This window comes from Megascapheus bottae, chromosome 2 (assembly GCF_031878675.1).
Source record: "Megascapheus bottae isolate mThoBot1 chromosome 2, mThoBot2.hap1, whole genome shotgun sequence".
NCBI classification, from domain to species: domain Eukaryota; kingdom Metazoa; phylum Chordata; class Mammalia; order Rodentia; family Geomyidae; genus Megascapheus; species Megascapheus bottae.
In genome coordinates, this window is record NC_143510.1 from 8,535,092 (window position 1) to 8,549,828 (window position 14,737).

The 14,737-nt window shown below is 40.0% G+C and overlaps 1 long non-coding RNA gene across 1 annotated transcript in view; it reads right to left on the minus strand.

The window, feature by feature from the left end:
• Nucleotides 1-2,917: 2,917 nt before the first annotated feature.
• LOC150066360 (uncharacterized) overlaps nt 2,918-14,737 on the minus strand; it is a 47,359-nt gene continuing 35,539 nt past the window's right edge. Inside the window, exons 2-3 of the long non-coding RNA XR_016532618.1 lie at nt 8,439-8,552; nt 2,918-2,993 (exon numbers count right to left, since the gene is read on the minus strand). This is a non-coding gene — a long non-coding RNA (uncharacterized LOC150066360). The remainder of the gene's footprint in view (nt 2,994-8,438; nt 8,553-14,737) is intronic.

The following is a 14,737-nucleotide window of genomic DNA, read 5'->3' on the forward strand; positions in this document are numbered from 1 at the left end:
TGCCCAGTTTGTCTGAGGTATGGTATCTCATATCTCAGCCTCTTGATCGGCCAGGATTACAGTTTTAAGCAACTGGCACCCAGCTTCAGGTTGTGTCTCCAGCATTGAAGTATATGTACAAAATGAAGTAAAAAATGTCAATACAGAATATCTGTAAGATATCAAGATAAAGTGGGAGAAAATAGAGAAAGTAGAATGTCAAATGATTGTGTGAGGAAATAAGCAAATGATTGGGTATTGTATTATTTACAGCTATTGGTGTCTCTTTGCTGTAAACTTATGTTTTTGCCTGTCTTGGGGTTTGAAGTATGGGCCTGGGCATTATCTTCACACTTTCTCAAGGTTTCCACTGTACCATGTGTGCCATTACACTACTTCTGACTTTTTTCTCTGTATGTGGTCCTGAGGAATGGAACTCAGGGCTTGTGCATGCTAGGAAAAACACTAATCGCTCTTGTGGCTCATGCATGCACATGTGAAACAGTGTTGAGTCTTGAAGTCCTTTGCAAAACTCCCTTTGGCATTTTCAAGGTTGATTAGGCATCTAGGACATTATAAGATGATGTAGAGTTTGAGTGTTGTCAGGATTAGCTTGGCATGATGCAGTATTGCATAGAAATAAAGACGTCTAGTCCAAAGAAACTCATTAAGGCAAAGCTTACTTCTGCAGATGGGTGTGCTATTAAAGATCTGTCAAACAAGCAAAGAGCAGGCAGGCTGCTCCCTTTTCATCCCTAAATCAGAAAGTCTCACCCATCTGCTCCCATTGGCTGAATTCAGGTCCCTCTGCTCCCAATGGCCAATCTTAGGTTAACAACCTTAAAACCAAGTGGCTTAATTAAGAGTATGTAACTCAGATTCAAAGAGCTTCTAGTAGGGAAGCTTAGAGTGCTCAAGAAAAGGATGTATGCATCTGATATGTAACTGTCAACAGGAAAACCACCTGAATAATGCAGAAGCTTTTCAAAAAAACAATTTTCACAGGATTGATATGAAGCAGAGTGAGAAAGCAGGGAATTAGGGGAGGAAACACCATTATGTTGTAGACCTGTGGCTGTGTTCTCCACATTTTGGGTGGGGGTCATGGGACTTCAACTTAGCCTGGTCACTGTCCTTGAGGTCTTCAGCTCAAAGCTACAGCCTACCCTTGAGTCAAGCCCTACTTCCCTTTCTCTAGAGGTTAATTGCAGAAAAGAGTCAGTTCTTTTTCGCCTGGGCTGGCATTGAACCTTGATCCTCAGATCTCAGCCTCCTGAATAGCTAGGATTACAGGTGTGACCCACTGCACCTGACTGCTTTCCCCACGTTTTACTCTTTGTTTACCTTAGAACTCTTTCTTCACCTTAGTGGTCAGAGGGAGAAACACTTGCTAAAGTCAATGTAAGCTTGCCAAGACAACCACAAGGGCAGCTCCACCCTTCCTAGACCTGGCCCTCTGAAGTTAGCTCTGGGTTGCTGATGGTTGTAACATTACCATCTTCCTGTCTTTCCACATGCCTTTAGTCCTACTATGTAAGGCTCATCTTGATATTCAGTTCTTCGTCACAATTCAGATGTCAGCAGACTTGAAGCTGCCTCCCCATATCTTCTGTCCTATGCAGAGATCTATCTGTGTCACCTACCCACCTATCCAAGGACAATGTCTAAGGAAGACCACATTTTGTCTTGATGGTACTGGGGTTTCCACTCTGGGCTTCGTTCTGGCCAGGGAGATGCTCTCTCCTTGTGTGACACTCCTTGCTCTCTCTGCTCAGGTTATTCAGTTAGCTGTGTGCTGTGAATTCTTTGTTCAGGCTGGCATTAAACCATCATCCTTCTATTTCTGCTTCACATTTGGCTAGGATTTTTTGGTATATACCTAGGTGGAATGGTTTGCTTATTGTGCTTTGCTTGCATGTTTTTGTTGTGTTTCTTTTTTTGCAGTACTAGAGTTTGAACTAGGGACTTGTTCTCAGGGCCTGAAAGCATTATCTTCTGCTCAGAGAGAACTTTAAACTTTCATTTCTATCTCAGGAATTTAACCCAGGGATATATTCATACATATAGTTGTCATTCTAAATTTGCATAAATACATGTGGTATATCTGAACCACCATCACTAAAGGTCAGGCTTCATAGATTATTCACATTACTGTTTTTATCAAGCATCTTAGTCCACTTGAAGTTGCTCACACCACACATGGGACACATCTACATCCTGTGGCTCTTGAGGCTGAGAATCCTGAGGCTGAGGAACCACTGTTGTGGGTTCTTCCTGCTGCTTCATCCCTTGGAAGAAGGGAGGGTCAGAACAAGAGAGGAAGACGAAAGCACAAGGACAAGAAAGGGCTGATTTACCCAGTCAAGTGCTGGTTGCATGGGGAGTTGGTGAAGGCAGAGCCTTTACAGTCCAGTCATGTCACAGCACATCCACTTCCCCATGTTGTGGCACTGGGGATTTAGAATATGTCACTTGTAAGGAAATAGACAGGTCTTGAAAATATTCTAGTAAGTGATGTAAGTCAGACTCAGAGAGGAACAATGCGTGTTTTCTCTCATATGTGTAATCTAGATCTAAAGTAGAAATATGTATGGTAACATATACAGGATTTTATGCAAATACACAACAAATGGACTAAATTTTCTTTACTTAGGAGTACAGTATAAAAGTATTCTTCTGAACACAAAACAAACATGAGGAAACAGAAACATGTTTGGAGGGAGAGAAAAGTGAGGGGGACACATAGAGAGGAAGAAAAGGTGACTAAAGCAGTCATTACATTCAATGTACATTATGTAAAAACTGAACTATATAACGTGAGGGTAGGAATGAGGTGGGGAATTGAGGAAAACAAAGGAACGAGTGACAATGGTCAAGATTCATTTTACTCATGGGTACTTATACCATTCACCATGTGCTGGAACTGGATTTCTAGGACTCAACCACACTTGTTGGACTGGAATGTGACAACTGTACTTATTTCCCCATCCTTCAGAAGACCAGCATTTGACAATCTGAAGTAATGTCAGCATATAAGAAAAAATGTTACCAAAGATAAATTTTATTTACTTGTTTTATTTTTAGTAGTGCTGAAATTTGAATTCAAGGCTTGAAAGTTGATAGGCAGGTACATTTTTTAAATTTTCGTGTTTCATTTTTATTTATTTTAGATTTAATCATTTATTTAAATGTAGTTATTTTTCAGGCAGCCATTCATGTTTTGGACTACCTATACCTTCCAAATATTTCAGATTATAAACCAATTCTGTCTTACTCAGCTTTCTCTTGAGTTTGAAACTTGTTACCTCATTGCCTAAATTGGTTTTAACACTCAATCATCCCAATTTCTGCCTCCTGAGTAGCTGAGATTACAAGGACGGGGTTTTTAAAGTACAACAAATTAATCATAATCACAGAAAAAATATAACTAATTAGCATTTTCTCTATATATTTGCAAGCTAAGGAAGACAAAAATACAACTACTTTTCACTTTACAATTAAAAAGCACCATTTTAGAGTCCCATAACTCTTAGACTACAATTATCAATGAGAAGTGTGAGTTGATTATTATCTCTTAAAAGGCTTTGGTAAATGACTCTTAGGTGCAATGAGTTATGCCAAGTCATATGATTTGAAAGTGGGAAAAAGAAAAAGCCTTTTGATTTCAAATGCAACCTGTATCTTTGGAAATATGAAAGCATGCTGATAAAATCCATTAGAAATACTTCAGCACCATATCTCTTCATGCGAGTCATGAAGACTTTCCCAATCTGTGATAAATTTTCCATTAGCTATCAATCACTGCCAGTAAGAAAACGTTTCCTTAAAGCATTTGCAATTCATCTTCTCTACAATGTGAAATGTGCTAAAAAAATTATTGAGCAAAAAAGTATTAAAAATTTTAAATCATCACAGCACTTTAAAAATGTGAATATGTTTAGCCTAAGACTTTTTTCAATGATCACAACTAAGAGTCGACAAACATCAAACAATGGACCAGAGAGATATGTGTTCTAAAATCCCTGCATTCAGCTCTACTGCAGCTCTTCATATTTATAAACATCTCACTCCATGAGTAGTATTCCTGTTTGCTACAAAATCAAATTTACATTGTTTTGAAAAGTTATTTTATGTTTATGATGAAACTATCACTGAATGTTAGCCATTCAGCAGTTGGTGCTATTAAATTGTGCATTACTAGCTGATTAATCTTTGACAAGATGACAGATAAATGAACCTAGATGGAGAAATAGGTCACTGGGGCATGTTTTCAAGAGGGTATCTTCCTCCAATCTCCCTTCCTCTCTCTCCTTTTCTCTCTCCTCTTCTCTATTCTCTCTCTGATCCCTACCGCTACCTCTTATTTCAACAACTACCTTAATCCCTATCTCAGCCACAATGTAATGGGCAGTGCCAGTAGCTGTGCCTTCCAACAGAGTCCTTTGCCTCACTAGAATTCTCGAAGATATGGAGTTACATAGCCATGGACTGAAATTTCTGAAACCTGCAGCCAAAATTAACTCTCCCTTCCTTTGTTTACCTCAAAACTCATTTTCCCTCCTTTTGGTCTTTGTCTCATATTGACAAAGTGACTAGCACAAATTGCACCCCCATGACACTTTTCCTAAGTGGTACTTTGCCAGGATAGATATTAGAAATCTGCCAAACAGAGCCTGTGGCATCCTGCAGTCTAGGAAATGGTAGGTGACTAGAACTTGCTTACTGCTTCACATGATGAACTACTACTACTAATTTCTGTGTGCTAAGTGCTGTTCCAGATATGTAAATTCATAACATCTCACTCTCACAACACTCTACCCAAACTATAACTGAAGCTATTTCACAAATAAGAAACCTGAAAAACAAACCATTTCCTGGTTTCACCCAGACTGAAATAAATAATGTAGAATATCATCATTCTAAATTCTCAGCCAAGGGCCCTTTGTATGACAACTTCCCAATGCTGTTGAATTTTTTTCTTATTGTTGTAGGGTTTAACACTGGGTGTGGTCAGCTCAAGACTAGTGCTCTACCACTTGAGCCACAGGGCCACTTCCAGTTTTCTGGTGCTTAATTAGAGAAAAGAATTTCATGGCCTTTCCTGCCTGGGATGGCTTTGAACCATGATTCTCAGATCTTAGCTCCTGAGTAGTTATGATTACAGTGAGCCACCGGCACCTGGCCAGTTGAATACTTTTTTTTCCTGGACTGGTTAATTGTGGCAAAGGTAAAAACAATTAGTGAACATTGACGAAAGAGACATAGTCTTTCCCCATTTCTCTTTCTCCAGCATGGGGCCACACACTGGCTCTTCTTTGGCAGGGCGACTTCCATGAAGGACCACAGGGAGAGAAGGGTCTCCTCGGGTGAGGAAAAAACAGCTGCAATAAATTAGGGATTTTCTAAGTGAACTCAGAGTGATCCTTGGTGCTGGTTTTGAAGAATAGTGAAAGGTTCCCAAACATACTTTAAGTAGAAAAACTCTGATTACTTTCTCTCCTAACTGAACTTCTCAAGAGTTGCTTAAATAGATTTTCATCCACAAAGCAAAGCCAGCAAATTATTGAGAGTAATGGTGAACCTAAAGCTGAAATGTGAGTTTTCTTCACGTCTTACTACATTTCAGACTTCAAGTTCTATGAGGAAAGGGAGATAAGAGAATTATAATACAGAAAGAAACTGCACAAGCTCACCAAGATTGCTAACCCACACTCAATTCCTGTGCAGCTGGATTTGAGCACCACGAGCCCTAAATTCTATGAGAAGACCCACATTTTTTGTGTCATTAGGCAAACTTTCTAAGGCTTCCTAAGTTTCCTAGAAAACTTTCCCACTTCTGCGATGACAGCTAGTGAACCTCAGATGAAAAGCAGATCCAAGACATTCATATTTTCTCGTGCCGTATAATACCATATGAAAAAAATTAAAAATTCCTTCCCAACACAGAGTCATTTCTCCTCCTGGGAGTATTTTCTCCAGGAAATGAGGTTGAATTCACTCAGCAGAGTTAGTTGATCTTAAAATCAGGGTTCTCTGAGGGACAGCCACCTCCAAGACTGCCTTTCACTAAATAGCCCACGTGAGCAGATCTTCCAACCCCCCCCCCACACTCTGATTGTTCAGTGACCAGCTTGCCCACAACATGAGAAGCAGCTCTGTGCTGCCTCTATTCCTGGTGTTCCTGTTTTATCTATGAGCCATGACTTTGTCTTGAATGTATTTCATCTTTCTCCTTTCACTAGGCATGATTCAGAATGAATTTACTCAATATTGAACTCATAATTTTTATAACATCCCTATGTTTATAAACTTTAAGCCATAAATATGTAAATATGTAAGTGTGCACATGGTGGTGCAAACTTCAGATCTACAAAAAGTGAAGGCAGATCTGAAGGTGGGAGTGAGCGTTACCTCCATATTAAACAAGCAGTACTAACAGAGAACATCTCTATTCCATTATCTCCACGGTTAAACACAGGTAAAATTTCTGGAATGGTTGTTCCTGTTCCTGTGATTATGTTCGAAAACTTACCATTATTTAACCTAATCTTTGATAAGGGAGCCAAAAAATAGAATGGAAGAAAGACAGACTCTTCAACAAGTAGTCATCACCACTGCTTAAGCACCTGAGAAAACTAAAGTTGAATCCTTCTATGTCACCCTGCACCAGGATTAATTCCAAATGGATCAAAGACCTTGAGATAAAAGCCCCTACTCTGAAATAAAAATTTCAAGAAGGAATAGAAGATACACAAGATTCCTTGGCACAGGTCAAAAAGTTCTTAATAAAGACCCAGAAATGGGTCCGCATAAAACTGCAGAGCTTCGGTATGCCAGAGGACATAGGTAGCAAGTTAAATAGAAAGCCTACAGAGTGGGGTAAGATTTTCACTAATAATACAACAGACAAAGGCCTCATATCTAAAATATATCTACAGCTAAAAAAATTGAATCCCTCCAAAACTAATCTTCAGGGAAACAACCATCCCATTAAAAGATGGGCCAATGACTTAAAGAGACACTTCTCTGAAGAGAAAATAACAATGGCCTACAGACACCTGAAGAAATGCTCAACATGTCTGGCCATAAAAGAAATGCAAAGCAAAACAACTCTGAGATTCCACCTCACTCCAGTTAAAAGGGCTATAATCAAGAAATCTAATAACAATAGATGTTGGCGGGGATGTGCCCAGGAGGAATAACTACTACACTGTTGGGGGAGTGTAATCTCACTCAACCACTAGGGAAAGCAGTATGACAGTTCCTCAAAAGACTAAACATACAGCTCCCCTATGACCCAGCAATTCCACTCCTTGGCATCTACCCAATCATCCAGAAACAAGGATATACCAAAGTCACTAACACTAAGGTGTTCATTGCAGCACTACTTACAATAGCCAAGATATGGAACCAACCCAGATGCCAGTAAGTATTTGACTGGATCAAGAAGATGTGGTACTAATACACAACGGAATTCTATGCTTCTATCAGAAAAAAAAATGACATTGCCTCTTTGTAAAAAAATAGAAATACTTGGAAAAAAATCATATGAAGTGAAGTAAGTCAGACCCAAAGGAACACAGGCACAATGGTTTCCCTCATTTGTAATAATTAGTGCAAACCTTGGACTCTCCTATCAGAGGATTATAACATCGCAAAACCTAGATACATGAGGTCATATAGGATGAGGCTAAATGAAAGGATCTCTAAGATATGGAAACAAGAGCTTTATTATATTGTGCGATGTATTATTTCTCTTCTCCTTTGTTGCCCTCTGGTAAATCTCATATTGTTACAGTATCTGACTTTATTACCTTGTATCTTGAATACACATTTGTTTATTTGAAGGAGGAAAGGGAAGGGGGAAAACAAGATGGTTGGGAGGGGATGATTGGGGGGAGAGAAATGGGACAAAAACATGAGAGGGGGTACCAATGTGTGAGAAGTAATGCATCTACTATCTGGCGAATATCACTGTAACCTCTCTATACATTACAATTAAAAATAACTGTAACATGGCAGGTGGAAGAACACAATAAATTAAGGAATTTTTAAAAATGTATTCATGTTAATCCAAACAGCTAATTTAATCTATGTTAACTAATCACATGCCATTTTCAGCACAAAACTTACACTCAAAACTAATATCCAAGCAAGATTTTTTAAAGCCTACATTGTGGAATTAGTTTTAGAATATGAGATTTCAGTTTCATTCACGGAGGTTAAAGCTCCCCTGTGCCTTGTCTTTATGGACAGGGACTACATAGGATCCTGGAACATCAATGGAAGAGCAAGGACACCTCAGATGCTCTCTGTGAAGATGCCTCTCACACGCAATTCATGTACCAGTTATGGGAGTTTGAAATTCCCTTTGAGGTGCCAAGCTGTGGCTCCTGACCTGTCACCTTTGTGAAGGATCCTCAGGTGCCCACTAGAACCCTCCATGGGCAAGTTCTTACCTGCTTCGTGCCATTCTTCCAGCAGTCCTCAGCCTCCAGCAGCACTTGGTCCATGTCATTAGACTGTGGTTCAGGTCTTCAGGAAAGCCAATCACAAACAGATACCAGCTGCACCTGAACAAGGAAGAAATATAAAATTAAATCATAACAATAAAATGATACACAGACTGAAATACCATATGGTGATTTATTTCTATAATCACAGCTGAAGTAGGAAGGAAGTAAAGGCAGGAAGATAGAGGGTGCCTCCATCATTAAATAAACTCCAGTGACCCTGATGTGGGTGGCTCCTACCTGTAATCCTAGATACCCAGGAAACTGAGAGCAGGACATCATGGTTCAAAGCTATCCCAAAGCAGAAACCTCTGGGGCCTTCTTATCTCCAATTAACTAAACCAAAAAGCAGAAAGTGGAACAGTGGCTCAAATAATAAAGGTCTAGCCTTGAGGAAAAAAAGCCAAGGGAAGGGCCAGGAGCATGGCCTAGTGGTAGAGTACTTGCCTAGCATGAAGCCCTGGGTTCAATTCCCTGGTACCACATTCATAGAAAAAGCCAGAAGTGGTGCTGTGGCTCAGGCGATACAGCAATAGCATTGAGAAAGCACAAGGACAATGCTCACGACCTGAGTTCACGCCATAGGACTGGCAAAAAAAAAAAAACTCAATGAACAAAAAAAAGAAAGAAATTCAGATTTTAATATGAAGAAAAATAGGTGACTATGCATTCTCTATATGACTCTCATAATAATTACATGCAATATCTCCCTACACCTTTGCACAAGTACATGGACTCCTGGGGGGTGAATTACCCTCATACACCTCACACAGCTCTATTCTCCTGCTCACTTACCAGTGTTTGTGAGAGAATGAGGGAAGGGTGACACTGTTCTAAAGAAAATATCCTTATTACCTGACATGTCATTGTAACCCCTCTGTACATCACTTTCACAATAAAATTAATATTAAAACTTAAAAATGTAAGAAATAAAATGTTCCCACAGGTGGACTAAGCACATGGACTCTAAACAAACATCCAGAAACTAAGGGCAGAATAAAATAGAGACTAGACACTCAGGTCAATAGATAGTGTGTGTTGCTCATGAAAAGCCTGCTATGTAGAGACCTTCATCAAAATGCAGGAACAACTCATAGGTTTTAATTCAAAGTACTTTTTGGAGGGTAATATCCTGGTCTGTACTTAGGAATTCTCATTTGTGAGCAAGTGTTCTACTCACTTTAGCCTCACCTTTGGCCACAGGCACTTTTAAGTGAGCAGGAAGATTGTTCAGGTCTCCACATGGCCCGAGATGCCACTAGATCATCAGTCTCCTTACTTGTGCCATGTGGCCTTCTGTCCTGTGTCATAGACCCACCCTGCACTGTCCTGACTTAGTACAAAGCAGTAAGAGTTCAGCCGTGGGAAAGACACAAAGTTGAAACAAAGTACAAACCACCAGGACAGGGTACAGGCTGAATGTGAAAAAGTGAACCAGTTCCTATTGACTCAAACCTATAACTCTAGCTCTGCATGTGGATGAGACCTGTCCTGAAACCAGGCCAGGCAGAAAAGTCTGAGAGCCTCTATCTCAAAATAATCAGTAAAAAAGCTGACTCAAGTGTACAGTGCCAGCCATGGGCAAAGTTGTCCAGCAGCAGCGCAATGCCCAGAGATCAAAATCCAGGGACAGCTGAAAGAAAAAAAGAAAGAGGGGATCACTTCTCAGAAGCAGCATGCTTATTGTTTTGCCAAATATTACTAAATAAAAACACAGTTTGTTTTCCTTATGAGAAGGTGCCAACCATGTTAAAATGCAGCTAAGGAAAAAAATAACTCAATGTTTTGTCTTTTAAACTGTAATCATCTCCACGATTTCTGACATAAATGGTACATCAGGGCAGACGTTTTGTCAGTGGTGCCAATGGCAGTGAAGAAGCAGGGATAGTGGGGCACAACATGTCTGTGGAAAAGCTGCCTTTGGTCTCACCTGCTCCACTGAGAACCGAGTCCTGTCCTCTCTAAAGCCAAGTCAGACCAACATCACATCATTCCAAGCTCTCTCCTGCATGATACCTCAGTTAGAAATCTCTCCTGATATCTGAATATTTTCACTTACTTGACTCTCCTGACTCAGCTTGTGCATAAACTCCCCAAAAGATAACAAAACTGAGGTAGTTCAACCTTTTAAATGTTAGAAGTCAGCTATTGAAGAAGCTAAAACACCATGCTTAGTGCCATGGAAGTGTAGTCATTTGTCTTCTCTTATATTTTCCTTTCCAGCACAGAAGTTTTACATATGAAGATGCAGACACAATAGAGGGAGTGCCTCTGACAGTCATTCAACAGCCTAGCAGGGCGGTGCATGCCCATATCAGAAATTCACAAAGGGCGACAATGGTTTGACGTCAGCTGAGGCAAAGTTAGTGCGACTACCTCAAAAAGAAAATATAAACTAAAGGACTGGAGACCTGGTTCAACAAGTACAGTGCTTGCCTAGAAAGCACAAACTCTATAGTTTAGACTCCAGTAGAGTACAACAAAGAGAAAAGAATTCAGAAAAGTAAGAAAAATAAATACTCTATAGTTCAACTTGTCTTTGTGTCCAAGAGGAAAGCACCCATGCCAGAGCTGGAAAGGCAGCAGAACTTCAGAAGACGTCCATGTGGGCTGGGCTGCCTTTCTGTGCTGTGCTCTGTGTCAAAACTCATAAAAAATAGGTGACTACAAAAGTTTTGCTCTTCCTTAATTTTAAGACTTCTCCTGGGCAGGCCATGGCATGCAGTGGATAGGGAACTAGCACAGCACATGCAAGGGCCTTGCTGTAAGTCAACTCCCAGCACTGCATAGACTGGCCAACGTTCTTGCTGCACTGGGCATGGATGACTAAAACCTGGAATCCTAGCTACTCAATTGACTGATATCTGAGGATCGCAGTTTGAAGCCAGGTGAGGAACGAAAGTCCATGAGACTCTTAAATTCAAATATCACCACCAAATATCCAGCAGTGGATCTATGGTTCAGGTGATAAAGCTCTAGACTTGAGCAGAAAAAAATAACAGAGACTGTACATAGGACCTGAGTTCATCCACACATACTCAAAAACATTCCCTCCATTCATATCTAATTAACAAATTCTCATCAACATCAACAGAAATAATCTCAAAATTTGCTCAGCTGATTCTCTCTATTGGCAAGAAGGGGGAGAGAAAATGGCACGTAAACTCCACAAAAGGGAATATAGTGGCCTTGTCCTGTTTCATATCCTCAGCAATGAGCACAGTACCTGAATTAGAAATAAATGAGCAAATATGTGAATGGACAACAAGTGCATCTTCAAATGTGCACCTAGAGAACTTGTTAAAGAAAGATCCTCATAATAAATTCTAGGTAAATAATACAAATAAACAGTACAATGCTGCTGTCAGAAAGAATGACATCGCCCCATTTGTAAGGAAATGGAAAGACTTAGAAAAAGTAAGTGAAGTAAGCCAGACTCAAAGGAACATAGGCTGAATGGTTTCCTCATTTGTCATAATCAGTAGAAACCTTGGGCTCTCCTAGCAGAGATTTATAGTAGAGCAAAACCAAGACATAAAAGACCATATAGGATGACGCTAAATGAAAGGACCTCCAGGATATAGAAACAAAAGCCATGTACTGAGTGATTGTTGTCCTTTATGTACTATGTTATCTCTCATCTCTTTAGCTATCCCTTGGTTATCTCATATTGTTATAGTATTTTATCTTGCTATTTGATATATTTTATATATGCTCATTTTGTTATTTGAAATTTGTTAGGGAAGGGAAAAAAAAAGATAAGGAGTGGGGTTGCAGGGGGAAAGGAAATGGGGACCTAAACATGAGAAAGGGTATCAATGTTTGTGAAGTAATGTACCTTCTATCTGGTGAATATAATGCAATCCTTCTATTAATTACAATAAAAAATATATGAAAAAAAAGTTTAAAAAATACTCTTGCAGGTTCAGCCACAGTATTGTTAATGGCAAGATGTCTTTAGGTTTATCAATAAAAATATTTCTTTGTGTGCATACATATTATACATATATTTAACTAACTTAATACATTTTTATATATTGTACCATTTCTATGACATAAAGGAAATATAAATGTACATGTGTATTTTTGGTGGTTATACAAGCTATATATATGGATTTGTGTGTGTGTATATCATAGTTTAATCCATATATACATATAAATATATAAAGATACACTCATTCCATGCCTTGGTTATTGTGAACAATAACACAAGTAACATTAGGGTACACGTACTAAAGGAATTCCACAGAGTAAGGGTCTCCTGAATTTGCCTAGAACTAGGCTGCACCTTATCCCCTACCTTACCTCCTGAGTAGCTAGGATTATAGAGGAAAGCCACTTCACCAATCGTATTTTTTTTATTAATGGATATGTATAAAATTCAGTACTAACAGAATAAGCCTAATGACAATTGACTCCTGATGGTAAGAACAACATGGTCAATCCAAATTGAAAAGGCAATCTCAGTGAGTAATACAACACATAAGAAATGCAGCACCTCTACCCCATACCTCACATGTAGCCTTGCACACTCATTATAAAACAGGCTCTGGAGGAAGAGTGCTTCTAGGAATGCTGCCTTCTCAACTGTGCTGTACCTTACCCCTGTATTTTAGGTTTCTCTTTTCTTTTCTGTCATACTTCAGTTTAATCTCAGGGCCTCACATGTGGGTGCTCTACCACTTTGAACTATGCTTCCAGCTCATCTTTTGCTGGTTATTCTGAAGGAGAAATCTCTCAGAAACCATGATTTTGAATGATGATCCTCAAAATCTGAGCCTCCTGAGTAGTGAGGAACACAAGTGTGAGCCAAAGATACTACCCTGGTTTGGCTTTTCCTGAGACATAACAACTAAGATGAATGTCTGTGATATAGTTAAATGTTCACCCTCTGCTGCCTACAATAAGAGTCAATTATGATTATGTACACAAACTATGTCTCATGTTAATGGTTGTAACCACAAGACAAATAGATACCCTTTTTTTGGCATGTATCTGCACTGAACTAAATAAACAGGCTTGCTTAGGGAGCTCCGGGTCCAAGGACTGTTGAGCCTTGATCCCTTGATTCCTGTTTGCTTTGCTCTCTCCTCTGTCTCTCTCTGTTCTCATTTTTTTGGCTCCAGTATCCCATTGTGCAGATCCAGGCTAAGTGTAGCTACAGTGAGAGAAGATAGTAGGAGACTAAGGAAAACACACACACACACACACACGCGAAAACTGGAACCAGGTAGGCTGTCAGTATGCCAAGGTCTGGGAGACTGGAACAGTACACACAGTAGTTCAATACATTTATTTATAGAGGCGCTTGCGCACAGTAAAGGCAAGGAGAGAGGTGGTGTAGACACAGATGTCTCCAGCTCAGCAATTTAAGTGAAGATGTATGCTTTGCAAATGATCTCTTCATTCTAGCTTCAAAGGCTGAGATAAGAGAACTAGTGTCCTCCAACCAAATGACTGCGCCCCCAAGTCTTCAGGCAGAGGTGACCAATTCCCAACTGTGGTTCAAGGAACTCGGGTCTCTGGCTCTGAACATTTGAGTAGCTAGGAGTGCAGGCCTGAGCCGCTGATGTCTGGCAGAGTGTATCATATAGGAAAGCAAAAGGCTTTCAGCACAGGTATGATGAACCATCTTAAGATTCCCTTGGTTCACGGCCCCCTCCGCCCCCACTCATCCCTATCAAAAAGAAGACAGGAGCATTGTCACAGATACTTGGAAGATGCTGGTGCTGAGAAACACTGACTCTTCACTTGGACCCCTGAATTTCTTAAGAATAGAATGCAGGTGGGCTATCCTGGACTCCTCCATTCCATATGTAGGCCTTTCTCTGTGAGCCATTCTCTCCTAAAGTCACTTAAACATCTTAGAAACCAGGAAGGAAAGAACAAGAGCCAGACCACCTGCCAGGTGCCAGTGAGTTTTCTATGCCCTTGATCAATCCTGAGACAATGGCCATTGGGCCATCTCTACTGCCAGCCCTGGCCACCCCTGACTTCCTGCCACATGCCTGATGCCTGAAACTATTGTGTCTACACATACATTCCTACTTCTGCTCCCAATTCTTCCTACTGAACTTAGGATAAATGTTTCTACCTTGAAGATGATTGAAGATGGGCTGTCTTCCCATGGCATGCCTTGTGTCAGGTAATAAATATTCCTCTGTCTTTTACCATTTTCCTTCCTTCCTTCTTTCCTTCCTTCCTTCCTTCCTTCCTTCCTGCCTTCCTTCCTTCCTTCCTTCTTT